Source organism: Enhydra lutris, unplaced genomic scaffold (assembly GCF_002288905.1).
Source record: "Enhydra lutris kenyoni isolate GAN:26980312 unplaced genomic scaffold, ASM228890v2 scaffoldscaffold2, whole genome shotgun sequence".
Classification (NCBI taxonomy): Eukaryota; Metazoa; Chordata; class Mammalia; order Carnivora; family Mustelidae; genus Enhydra; species Enhydra lutris.
In genome coordinates this window covers 51,313,732-51,328,658 of record NW_019154086.1, presented here as the reverse complement: position 1 = coordinate 51,328,658, position 14,927 = coordinate 51,313,732, and positions in this window count along the sequence as shown.

Here is a 14,927-nt window from a genome sequence, read left to right as displayed (position 1 = left end):
CATACGATACTCTCAGTAGATGACAAAAAAGCATTTGACAAAGTACAGCATCCTTTCTTGATCAAAACTCTTCATAGTGTAAGGCTAGAGGGCACATACCTCAATATCATCAAAGCCATCTATGAAAAACCCACAGGGAATACCATTCTCAATGGGGAAGAACAGAGAGCTTTTCTGCTAAGGTCAGGAACACGGCAGTGCTGTCCACTGTCACCACTGCTATTCAACATAGTACTAGAAGTCCAAGCCTCAGCAATCAGACAACAAAAAGAAATTAAAGGCATCTGAATCAGCAAAGAAGAAGTCAAAGTACTCTTTGCAGATGATATGATACTTTATGTGCAAAACCCAAAAGACTCCCCTCCAAAACTGCTAGTAAAGTGTCAAAATATAAAATTAATGCACAGAAATCAGTTGCATTTCTATACACCAACAGCAAGACAGAAGAAAGAGAAATTAAGGAGTCGAGCCCATTTACAGTTGCACCCAAAACCATAGGCAATGGTACCATTTGGCAAAATACCGGTAAGAAACCTAACCAAAGAGGCAAAGAATCTGTACTCAGAAAACTATAGAATACTCATGAAAGAAATTGAGGAAGACACAAAGAAATGGAAAAATGTTCCATGCTCATGGATTGGAAGAACAAATATTGTGAAAATATCTATGCTACCTAAAGCAGTCTACACATTTAATGCAATCCCTATCAAAATACCACCCATTTTTTTCAAAGAAATGGAACAATTAATCCTAAAACTTACATGGAAACACAAAAGACCTCAAATAGCCAGAGGAATGTTGAAAAAGAAAGCCAAAGTTGGTGGCATCACAATTCCAGACTTCAGGCTCTATTACAAAGCTGTCATCATCAAGACAGTATGGTACTGGCACAAAAACAGATACATAGTTTAATGGAACAGAATAGAGAGCCCAGAAATAGACCCTCAACTCTGTGATCAACTAGTCTTTGACAGAGCAGGAAAAAATGTCCAATGGAAAAAAGACCGTCTCTTCAGCAAATGGTGTTGGGAAAATTGGACAGCCACATGCAGAAAAATGAAACTGGACCATTTCTTTACACCATGCACAAAAACAGACTCGAAATGGATGAAGACTTCAGTGGAGACAGGAATCCATCAAAATTCTTGAGGAGAACAGAGGCTGCAACCTCTTTGACCTTAGCCGCAGCAACTTCCTCCTAAAAACATCTCCAAAGGCAAGGGAAACAAGGGCATAAATGAACTGTTGGGACTTCATTAAGATCAAAAGCTTTTGCACAGCAAAGGAAACAGTCAACAAAACCAAAAGATGACTGACAGAATGGGAGAAGATATTCACCAGTGACATATCAGATAAAGGGCTAGTATCCAAAATCTCTAAAGAACTTACCAAACTCAACACCCAAAGAACAAGTAATCCAATCAAGAAATGGGCAGAGGATATGAACAGACATTTCTGCAAAGAAGACATCCAGATGGCCAACAGACACATGAAAAAATTGTTCCACATCACTCGGCATCAGGGAAATACAAATCAAAACCACAACGAGATACCACCTCACACCAGTCAGAATGGCTAAAATTGACAAGTCAGGAAACGACAGATGTTGGAGAGGATGTGGAGAAAGGGGAACCCTCCTACACTGTTGGTGGGAATGCAAGCTGGTGCAGCCACTCTGGAAAACAGCATGGAGGTTCCTCCAAAAGTTGAAAATAGAGTTACTCTCTGACCCAGCAATTGCACTACTGGGTATTTACCCTAAAGATACAAATGTAGTGTTCCGAAGGGGCGCATGCACCCAAATGTTTATAGCAGCAATGTCCACAATAGCCAAACTATGGAAAGAGTCTAGATGTCCATCAACAGATAAATGGATAAAGATGTGGTATATATATACAGTGTAAATATGCAGCCATCAAAAGAAATGACATCTTGCCATTTGTAATGACGTGGATGGAACTAGAGGCTATTATGTTGAGTGAAATAAGTCAATCAGAAAAAGACAATTATCATATGATCTCCCTGATATGAGGAATTTGAGAGGCAGAGTGGGGGGTTTAGGGGATAGTTAAGGAAAAAATGAAACAAGATGGGATCGGGAGGGAGACAAACCATAAGAGACTCTAAATCTCTGGACACAACCTGAGGGCTGCTGGTGAAGGGGGGTATGGAGAGGGTGGTTAGGTTATGGACTTTGGGGAGGGTATGTGAAATGATGAGTGTTGTGAAGTGTGTAAGCCTGACGATTCACAGACCTGTACCTCTGGGGCAAATAATACATTATATGTTAATAAAATAATCAATAAAAATAAATAAAATCTTAAAAAATACTCAAAATTCAGACCCAGTATTTTAGATATGCTCTATAGAAGAAGGAGAATAGAATGAAAAACTCTAGCCAATGACCCATTCAAATATTTAAATATTGAATGCATTATGATTGATATTCCATGTGAAGACATTGTGTCCCAAATTCCAGTGCCTTTTACTAAAGGAAATCAATTCACAAAATGTTTAATGAGTTCTCACAGTGCCTGCAAATTTATCACAAATTTCTACCATCAGAAAAGTCACCTATTATAGCCATCATGCAAATATCTGCTTTCATTTTGAATTAAGTTTGAATACATGAAAGAAACTCTTGCAAAGAAATAAAAGAAACTTGTTGTTTGGGATTTTACCTAGAATGGCCTAAACATTGCAGAATTTTATTCCTAGGAATATTCTTTCTTTAGTTTCCCTTTGAGAAAAAAATATTGGTAAATCAGTTGTGGCCTTGGGATATGTGTGTATTACTAATTTTTATTGAAAGCTTAATATGTACCAGGTTCCATGCAAAACCACCACTTTACAAGCTTTTTGCATTTATTCCTTTCAAGAATATTATAGGGTAAAGTTTTATTACCTCCACTTTTAGGTGAGGAAAACAAGATTTAAGAAGGGCCTAAAGAGGGGCGCCTGGGTGGCTCAGTTGGTTAAGCAACTGCCTTCGGCTCAGGTCATGATCCTGGAATTCTGGGATCGAGTCCCGCATCCGGCTCCCAGCTCCACAGGGAGTCTGCTTCTCCCTCTGACCTTCTCCTCGCTCATGCTCTCTCTCACTGTGTCTCTCTCTCTCTCTCAAATAAATAAATAAAATGTAAAAAAAAAAAAAAAAAAAAAAGGGCCTAAAGAACTTGTCCTAGATCAGATATTTAGTGGCTCTGTGGGAGTAGAGGGATAGTATGAAACCAGTGATCTGACTCCAAGGACAATGTTTATAATTTCCCCTTACAGTTATGAAAATAAAGGGGAAAACTTCCTTCCCATTGCAATGAATGGATGATAAAAAATGATCAAAGAAACCTCAGAGATGATCTTAACTAATGTCCTTATCTTATAGGTAGGAAACTGCCTTTAAACTTCTCTTTTTTAGGGGTGATTGGGTGGCTCAGTTGGTTAAGTGTCTGACTCTAGATCTCAGCTCAGATGCTGATCTCAGGATTGTGAGTTCAAGCTCTGCATTGGAGCCTACTTATGAACAAATGACTCAAAGTGTCTCTTTTTACTTCCATGGACACAGCATAAATTGTAATAATCTATCTATATGACAAGGAAGATTATAGTTTATTTCAATAAATACTGCTTAAACCCTCTTGCTTTATTCAGTTTTTTAAAAACAAGATTTTATTTGTTTATTTGACAGAGAGAGAGAAAGAGAGAGAGAGATAACAAGTAGGCAGAGTGGCCAGCATAGGGAGAGGGAGAAGCAGGCTCCTCCCTGAGCAGGGAACCCGATGTGGTGCTCAATCCCAGGACACTGGGATCATGACCTGAGCCAAAGGCAGCTGCTTAACTGACTGAGTCACCCAGGCACCCCAATACTCTTGCTTTAAAAACAAATTCAAATACGTAAAAAACATAATAGCTTCCTAAGTAAAAATCCATTTATATTGTTCTGTGGCCTCTTCTAACCTGTACATATAACAAATAATGTACACAGTAGAAATGATCATATCATCAATCTGTGTATTACCTTTCCCATAGTACATAGTTTTCCATGTATCTGGATAGTCTGCACATTCATCATTTTAATGGCTATGTAATATTCCATCAAGCTCATGTACCTTAAAACTAATTCACTGTTTATAAAACCTCTGACTTTATTTACTAAATGTAAACTAAGTTTGTGTGAGCATGTATTAGAAATTGCTAGACATATTTTCAATGAAAAAAATCCCTGCAGAAATAGGTAGATTGTTATCTATGTTCCACAAACCAGATTTGAGAGAAATGCTTTAATGAAATGCATAGAGCTTTATTTATTCTGATTTGAAACTTTGAGGTCTGGAACAGCAATTTCTGTACCTGTCATCTGTGATACAGATTATTGTTATTATGATTATATATGAAGACTTGTGTATGCACCCTGCACTATCTGAATATATCATAAAGCAGGTCTCTGATTATGAATGATTATGAATAAAAAGAAAAAAATGGATAAAGTACAGATAATTGTGAACATTGAACAGAGATGCATTTTAGTAAGTGAAGACTTCGTATAAATTGTAAGATTTGCAGAATGATTTTAAATGGGAAAGGAAAGATCCTAGATAAAAAATAAATGGATAATGATGGCATCCCTAGGCTTATTTTTAACCAGGTGATAGACTTGACTGAGCGCTTCTCTCAAGCACATGATTTAACTTGCACAATTCTCTATTATCTGAGAGGAACTTATCTGCCTGGTGTGGACAATTTAACTCTCAGAGGACTAGCTTTCTTGCTTATTTACTCCCAATTAGACTCTACTTTTCCTGGAACATTAGCATCTGTGATGCTGCAGTTAAATTCCATTTAATATATGTATCAGGAGCTACTACTAATCTTTTACAGAAAAGGTTTCAATTTCCACTTGCTGAAATTCAAAAGGTCAAGGGAATAAGGTGAAGATGATGATGCTATGGTCACTGAGATTGAGTGATAAGAAACTATTTCATAAAGAAATTAGTATTTGATCTGAGTCCTGAAGAATAACTAGGATATAGAAAATCTATCAAAAAGAGATAGGACATCTCACACAGGGAAGCATGGAGGCATGAAACATCATGCACATTTTACATGGTACTTATAATATATTTAAACATAAATGAATATACATATAAATGTTTACAAATGGATTCTTGATATTACATCAAAATACATGCACATTTGAAAAAAACACATGGAATGTTCAACATGATACGCCTTATTAATGGTGCAGTTAAATGGGCTGTACAAAATTGCAATGAATTTGCTGCATTAATGAAATACTTCTATCAATCCTTGCGTATGCATCCATGACCATTCCCTTAGATGAATTATTACTTCTGATTTTCACTGAATAAATCAAATTTAACATACCCCATAAAAAAATAAGCCATAGTGTTCAGAAATAAATATAAATAATGAAAAATACTCTCATCTAAGTTTCTAGATTTTATGGCAATGCTATAGGATCTGTTAGTAGTTCGGTAGGGCTAGAGGACAGGATGTATATTGAGTAGGGAATAAGGGAGGAAGGAAGGAAGGAAGGGAGGGAGGAAGGAAGGAAATGTATTTGGAGAAAGGTCCTGGTCATTCCAGACATCTCAGCTGTATTAGTTTCCTTTTGCTGCCGTAACAAATTACTACTAATATAGTAGCTTAGAACAATACATATTTATTCTCTTATAATTCTGAAGGTCAGAAGTTTAAAATTAGAATCACTGAGCTAAAATCAAGGTATAAGCAGATCCAGTTTCTTTTTGAAGCTCTGAGGGGAGAATCTATTGTTTTACGTTTCTCAGCTTCTAATGTCTGCCTGTATGCCATGGCTTATAGCTTTTTCCTCTGTCCAAAAGTTCATCACTGAAATCTCTGCTTCTACACCATATCACCTTCTCTTCTGTGGTAGCATCTCCCTCTGCCTCCCCCTTATAAGGATATTCATTATTTCATCATTGGGCATACCTGGATAAACCAGGATAATTTCTCCATCTCTAGATTTTTAACTTTATCACATCTACAAAGTCCCTTAGGTTATATAATATATTCACAGGTTCCAGGAACCAGGATGTGGACATCTTCACGTTATTATAAATGGGGAGCATTATTTAGTCTACCACACCAACAAAGTTCATTCTAAACTGGTCAACCCCAGATCATTTTAGCCACAATAATGAAGGCAACTGCATTCTCCCAGATCAGAACTGCACAGTTTAGCCAAGGCTAAATTATCAAAGAGCAGGATAATGAGCTAAAAAAAAAAAAAAGTTGTTGTTTTAAGCTACTAAGTTTTGAAGTGGTTGTTCTGCAGCAAAAGCTCACCAATACAGGCAAAAAAAAAAAAAAAATCTCTAAATTTCTGTGAGGAAATTGTGGAGTCATCCAGGTGGCCAAATTGACATTTAAAACTACGGATCCTGACTTGAGCAAGACATTTAAGATCAACTGATTGAATTTTAAACTAAGAAACAAAATGCGTAATTTTTTTAAAATTTCTTTTCAACATAACAGAATTCATTGTTTTTGCACCACACCCAGTGCTCCATGCAATACGTGCCCTCCTTAATACCCTCTACCTGACTCCCCCAACCTCCCACCCCCCGCCCCTTCAAAACCCTCAGATTGTTTTTCAGAGTCCATAGTCTCTCATGGTTCGCCTCCCCTTCCAATTTCTCTCAACTCCCATCTCCTCTCCATCTCCCTATGTCCTCCATGCTATTTGTTATGCTCCACAAATAAGTGAAACCATATGATACTTGACTCTCTCTGCTTGACTTATTTCTGCTCAGCATAATCTCTTCCAGTCCCGTCCATGTTGCTACAAAAGTTGGGTATTCATCCTTTCTGATGGAGGCATAATACTCCATAGTGTATATGGAACACATCTTCCTTATCCATTCATCCCTTGAAGGGCATCTTGGTTCTTTCCACAGTTTGGCGACCATGGCCATTGCTGCTATAAACATTGGGGTACAGATGGCCCTTCTTTTCACTACATCTGTATCTTTGGGGTAAATACCCAGTAGTGCAATTGCAGGGTCACAGGGAAGCTCTATTTTTAATTTCTTGAGGAATCTCCACACTGTTCTCTAAAGTGGCTGCACCAACTTGCACTCCCACCAACAGTGTAAGAGGGTTCCCCTTTCTCCACATTCTCTCCAACACACATTGTTTCCTGTCTTGCTAATTTTGGCCATTCTAACTGGTGTAAGGTGGTATCTCAATGTGGTTTTAATTTGAATCTTCCTGATGGCTAGTGATGGTGAACATTTTTTCTTGTGTCTGATAGTCATTTGTATGTCTTCATTGGAGACATACAAGTGTCTGTTCATATCTTCTGCCCATTTTTTTATATGATTATCTGTTTTGTGTGTGTTGAGTTCGAGGTTTTTTATAGATCCTGGATATCAATCTTTTGTCTGTACTGTTATTTGCAAATATCTTCTCCCATTCCGTGGGTTGCCTCTTTGTTTTGTTGACTGTTTCCTTTGCTGTGCAGAAGCTTTTGATCTTGATGAAGTCCCAAAAGTTCATTTTTGCTTTTGTTTCCTTTGTCTTTGGAGACATATCTTGAAAGAAGTTGCTGTGGCTGATATCGAAGAGGTTACTGCCTAAGTTCTCCTCTAGGATTCTGATGGATTCCTGTCTGACGTTGAGGTCTTTTATCCATTTCGAGTTTATTTTTGTGTAAAATTAAATGGCAAAAACAAACAAACAAACAAAAAACCCCCAAAAAACAGACTCTTAACTTCAGAGAACAAACTGAGTGTTGCTGGAGGGGAGGTGGGCAAGGGAATGGGTTAAATAGGTGATGGGTATTAAGGAATGCACTTGTGATGAACACTGAGTGTTGTATGTAAGTGACGAATCACTAAATTCTACACTTGAAACTAATGTTGCATTTTATATTAAGTAACTAGAATTGAATAAAAACTTGGGAAGGAAAAAAATTAAAAATATGCATAAATTTGATTTCTGAAATATGAGTTCATATTAGTAGCACCATGCTCACCATCTAATGGGAAGAGCATGGGATTTTGAGATTCTTCTACTTCTGAAGACTAAATTACAATTTCTCTCTCATAAAAAGGTGAGTCTAATACTTTCAGAAGAATGTACTCTTTGACAATAGAGATTCTAGTTTCAGTTTCTGTGATCCAGCTCAGAGCCCTACCTCTAGAAGTTGTTGTGAGGATACAGTGAGATATAGCATATAAAACACTTATAACAGAGTCAGACACAAAGTAAAATGCCCAGTATGTCTAACCTGTTATTATCTTCTTTTCGCAGGGCTTGCACACAATTGAGGGTTCGTCATCACCCAGAAAGGCACAGGCTACTCCTACAGTGAAAGCCTTAGGAGTCACTTATGCCTTGTACATAATCCCATGATAACACTACTTTGACTTTTTAATACGTTTTTAATTTTATTTTTATTTAAATTCAATTAATTAATATAAAGTATTACTTGTTTCAGGCATATAGGTCTGTGACTCATCATTTTTTTTTAAGATTCTATTTATTTATTTGACAGATAGAGATCACAAGTAGTTGGAGAGGCAGGCAGAGAGAGAGAGAGAGGTGGGGAAGCAGGCTCCTTGCTGAGCAGAAAGCCTGAATCGATTCAGGGCTCGATCCCAGAACCCTGGGATCATAACCTGAGCCGAAGGCAGAGGCTTTAACCCACTGAGCCACCCAGGCGCCTCTCATCAGTCTTATATAATACCCAGTGCTCATTACAACACATATCCTACCCAATGTCCATCACCCAGTTACCCCATCCCTCCTCTTTTCTCCCCTCCAGGAACCCTCAGTTTGTTTCCCACGATTAAGAGTTTCTTATGGTTCTTTGACTGTTAAAAATGGACAGTTCTCTTGTTTCATCCTTGCTTTGAGAGCTTCCCTGTATCATGCTAATTATTCAAAGAATAGAAGAGTTGAAAAAGAAGTGAACTAGGCTTCCTGTCTTAGATCCGTTACAAACTAGCTTTGCAAATTCAAACAAGTCACTTACCCTCTCTATGCCTCACTTTCCATGGGTTCTAATACTTACTTTTTCTGCTTCATGGATCAATTGAAAGGATCAAATGATCAAGCAATTAATCAGTCAAACAGATAAACAGAGCACTAATGATGGCATCAGCAATGTGCTCGGTTATTCTAAAAATTTAGAAATAAATTACTGCCAGGTACATCTTTATTAGCTATATCTTTTATTTTAACCAACTCAGGCTGCTCTAACACATTACCATAGACCTGGTGGCTTATAAACAAGTTTATTTCTCACAGTTCCCAGAAGATGATTAAGTCCAAGATGGAGGTGGAGGAGATTCAGAGTCCATTGAGAGCTCACTTCCTAGTTCATAGATGCCCTCCCTGTGTCCACATATGATAGAAAGCAAAGTTTCTCTCTGGGTTCTCTCTTATAATAGGGCAGTAATCCCATCCTATGGGCTGTGCCCTCTTGATCTAATCACCTCTAAAGGCTTCCAAATACCATCTCATAGGGGATTAGGTTTTAACATATGAATTTGGGATAAATACTAACATTTAGTCTATAGCACCCCTGCTCAGGCACATGCAATGGATTCTTGTCCTTCTATTAGTACTAATGCCCAGAGAAAAACAAAAGGCACTTCGTAGGTTTGTAGATTCTCTGGGTATATCCCAAAGTGGTCTGCTTAAACACAAACATTTTACAGCCTGCCTTTCAGTACTGAAAATTCATGCAGAAGCATGACAGTGAACACACATTTATAATATTTCCTTCTTCAGACTTACAAGAATCAGAAGAAAGGGGTTAAAGGGGGGAGAAATTCCCTCTCACCCATCAAAGACAAAGAGAATAATAGGAGAGGAAATGACCAGTTAAGACATATTTAAAAAATTGGAAGCTAGAAGCAGATGGACAATTCTTTACTGACTTAGCAGATGAAAGAAGAGTGAGAATCTTTAAGATGGAAGCTAAGAAACAAGGTGATACCTGTTACAGAGCTGAGGAAAGTCTCTGGAATATTCAATTTGGATTAAGATATAAATATTGATTAAAAGCCTATATATGGTTGGATTCCTAGATCCACTCCTCATAGTATAACCATTGCACTCTCTGCCCAGTCTTCCGCCCAAACACAGACACATACTAGAAAAGAAAAAAAAAAAAAAAAGGCATTTATATTTAGTGTTTGAATAAGAGGGTTTCCTTCAGAATAGTGGTTCTCAACGAGGTTCAGTTTGCCTCCCAAAGAACATTTGTTTGTCCCAAACTGGGGATATGAGAGGATGGTGATACTCATGTCTAGTGGGTAGAGGTCAGGTGCTGCTAATATCCTACAATTCACAGGATGGTCTAAACAATGAAGAATTATCTGGTCCCTATGCATCAATAAGGAAGAAACTGAGAAGCCCTGTTGTAGAATATTAGAAAAAGCTGAAGGTGAGATGGAATACGAAATCAGAAGAATTAAATTACTATCTGCACACTGAACTGTGAGACCTATATCTTGAATTGTATGAATCCCTTGGTCCCCTTTGCTCACCCAGCTCAACTCTGAGAAACCTGACATTTTGCTTTATACGCTTTATACCCTCCAGGCAGGAGATCATGTACCCCCTAGGGAAAATGTCTGGGAGAAAAGACTTACGGATTTCAACAGTCAGGAGTCTTCTTCAGCTGACTACTCTAAGGTAAAGGCTATAGTTTCCAGTCAGAATTGTGATACCTTGTACTTAAATATGGACAGCAATGGATTGGTAGGTATTGAGGAAGACTCTGGCCTAAAAGATACAGACCAAAACCGAGAAACAAAACAAAACAAAACAAAAAAGGAAAGACAAAGAAAACAGAAACTTGAAGGAAACAGAGGGCAATAAAGAAAAAAATGCTTAGTATCATCACAGATGTAAGTTAGGCTATTGAGTCTATGAAGTAGGATCAGGATGCTATACAAAAGGAATAATCAGAGATCACAAAGGAACTAGACATTCATATATAATATGAAGGAAATTTCTCAGAAAGATTGAAGACTGTGAGTTGTTGCTTTTTGTTATTTGTTTTGTTTTGTTTTGTTTTGTTTTTGGTTGTTGTTGTTTTTTTTTGGTACTGCCACAAATATTCACCAAGGCTTGCTCTTATGGATTGGGAGCTGTTGGTTTTCTTATTATTTTCTATATAAATATTATTTATATTATGCTTATTTGCATCTCATTTTATCCTACAAAGAATTTCCTGCAAATAAGTCACAGAAACATTTTGTACAAATAATACTTACATAATATAGATGGGCAGGACAGAGGGAAAATCAGTATAAAAATACTTTAATCATAAGCCAACAGAAAGGTTATAGTTTAACTTCAAATTTACTATAGACTTTCATTTCTTCAGTATATTTGTTAAAAAAATGAATGAAAGGGTGGTGATATAAATCATCCTTGTTTGTGAAAACACATTGACATGAAATTTCCCTTCTCTCTCTTCTCATTATATTTACTTAGAAAAATATTGGAAACCCCAATCTCCACAGCTTTTTGATTGGCATAGGGCTGAATAACATAAACTTCTACAGGGTATTGAATATGAGCTTTGCTTTATACCAATTCCAGTCATTCAACTCATCAGGACAATTTCAATGCATGGCAACTATCTCCTTACCAAGACATTTCTTCAAGCTAGTGTTAGACACAATTCTGACAGAGCTCTCATACTGAGGTTATAATAGACCCATACCTCCATTTGTCTCATTCTTTTATTAGATGAGGGCCATCTACTACTAACCTTAGGCATTCTCAAGGAGACAGTAAGTTTGAAGCAGACTGTGCTGTGAAGGACTGCTTTCATTAATAATGAACCTGAGCTTTGCACTTCAATAATACTTTTCATCTGAGAGTCTTGAAATGTTTTGCAATTTAAATGAATTAAGTCCTATAACACCCTTTGAGCTAGAGAAAACTTGTTTTTGAAATAGAAAATCCAAGATATACAGTCAGTTTTAAGTTTAAAAAGTGAAGTCAAAAATCACCTTTTCTCACCTTTCCCTTATTTTCTGTAGTGTCCCACCTCACTCTGCATTCCTCCTCTCTTCTCCCTTGCTCTCATTTCTGCTTTCTCTGTTGTCTTTTTCTTTTCTTACTTCACCAACATTCTCATCTTCTCAGATTCCCACCCAAACATGATGGAAGTCTCTCTGTATGAATCTGAACAAATCAATGTGAGGTTGGAATTAAGGAGAGAAGCTGCTTTTCCCACACAACTTTTTTACTCCATTTCAGAAGGTGACTACATTATCCTTTCCTTCAGCTAGCCTCCATTCTCTGCCAAAAGTCCCATTTACCAGAGGAGAAAGCAGTGCCCTATAATGAGTTCTGGCTTCTCCTCTCTCCCCACTGTCTCCTGTCTGGATATGAAGCTCAGGTGGTGGCCCTTCCATTCTCAGTGATGGGAGGGAAAGGTATTTGGGGATAACCAAATCTCATTTCAAACCCTTCCAGTCACCCTGTTCTGGTTGTTAAGTCTTGGCAAAGCACTCAATGACTAAATAATAGTAACTGGAGATCAGATGCCATTGCTTTTGGGAAAAGGATCTCTTCCCACTTTAGTCTGAGCAGAAAGAATCCTCTCTTTAGATCAGGGACAGGCAAATTATAATGGGTCAAATCTGGCTGAGATGGTGTGATGATTAATTTTATGTGTCAACTTGGAGGATGTTTTTGGGTGAGATATGCATTTAAATTGGTAGATTGAGTACAGCAGATTGCCTTCCTTAATGTGAAGAGAACAAAAGTCAAGAGGAAGATTCTGTAGCATATGGCCTTTGGACTTGAACTGCACATCGGCTCTTTTCCTAGGGTCTCCAGCCTGTCAGCTTTTGGATTTGGACTGGAGTATTGAACCCAGCATTTTCTGGACCTTCAGCCTGTCCACAATTCCTGAACCTTCAGCATGTCCATCTACCATATAAACTTTGGACTTGCCAGACTCCATTACTGCATGAGCTTGTACTTTAAAATAAAGTGGTTCTGTTTCTCTGGAGAACCCTGAAACTAACAAAGACCTGTTTTGTAAACAGAATTTTATTGGAATACAGCCATCTCCATTCGTTTTTGTATGATCTATGTCTGCTTTCTCACTATGATGGCAGAGTTGAGTAGTGGCAATAGACATCAAATGATCCACGAAACTGAAAATATTTGCTATTTGGCCCTTTTAAAAAAAGGTTGACCAACCCCTGCTATAGGTGATTCCCTTCCTCTCCCCACAAAGAAAATATTAGATGATCGGAAGCCTTCTTAGTTACCCTGGTCTGCTAGCTTCCCCTTATTCATTTTGCCTCCAAACTCTGGGCATGTCTTCCTCTATTTGAGCATTTAGGATTTGAAGTTAAGCTCTTTGAGGTGAAGAGCTTACAGTCTTATTTTTGTTTCAAATTTTATTCATAAATGGAATATAATAAATACCTTTTGAGGAAATAAATGCCTGAGATAATAGTAGCTGGCATTTGCTAACTGAGCTCCTACAATATGCCTATCTTTATATTAAGCTACATACATACATTATCTCATTAAATTCAGACAACAGCTCCATAATTATTCCCATTTCACACATGTAAAAACTGAGACTGAGGGAGGGCTGTGACCTACCCATGGTTACACAGCCAGTACAATGCAGATAGTCTACTCCCAAACCAAGACTCTCATCTACTAAACTCTTCCTCCCTACAATGAATAAAGCTGCTACTGAGAAGCTCTGGGTCCATCTTACACTGGCTTCTGTTATATCTAATACTGTAACAAAATCAGAATAAAATACACGTTAGAATTGATGGTGCCTGATTAGTTCCATTAATATATGTTCTCTGGGAGAGCCAATCTATTAGCTTTCATCTTTACAAAAAAAGAAAAAAACTATAGCAAAAACATTTTTTAAAGTAAATCAAAAACACATCTGCTTTGATGCCGTTGCTAGGATACTCTTTTTATTATGCAGTGTGGTGCCTGTGCCTTGTGCTCTGAAGACACCCGTGTCTCTCAGGCACAGCTGATGATCACAGGTACTTCATGAATGGAAAAGACCCAGCAACAACACAAATTATCTCAAGCCTCATTTCTTTTCTTTGTGCTTTATGATGCCTAGGTTCTGCAAACAACGCACACAAAGAATTATTTACTTTTTGGTTCAGGTAGTTCCAAGTTACATTCATTTGATTTCAGCACGTCAGAAAAATCTTATCACTGGAGACATCAGACATGAAAAAAGGCTTTACTGTACCATGTGGGCCTGCTGATGGTACTAAAATTTCTGGGAAATGCTCTTAGAGTAATAAGGAATTACCAGATCGCATAAAAACACTTAGACTGACACATGTAAGGGTTACAAAGAGGATAGTGGCTCTTCGTTTGCCCCTCTTACTGTGGTAGGGGTCGGAGGGAGACAAGCATTGTGTAGAAACTAGGGGAATGAAGGGAACCCTCTTGGAGCCTGAGGAATGCTATCTCTAATGCTAATATTCATTCATTTTTAGGGCTGGCTATTAAAAACCCAGTGACAACAAGAAGGTGACTACCAAGACCTGTGGCAGAAATGCCAGCAATCACTATATTCTAACAGCATTCTAGAAAGTCCCTATCAGTCTCTTTACACATACTATCTATAACCCAAGAGGAAGGAAATCTCTAATTCAAGGAAATTCCATCATCCATTACACAAATGACTAGTTGAGATTCAATGATAGAATTTTTCCAAGACCATGCAAATAATAAATGTAGGGAATGGGATATTAACTCAGTTTTGTCTGTTTCCTAAGCTTGTACTCATTTCACTATTCACAGTACTCCAGAAAGGACAGAATTGCCAAGTTCTGTTTCCTGGAAACAGAAGACGCTGTAGGATTGACAAATGAATACGTTTGGTGCTTCATGGTTATCTCTTT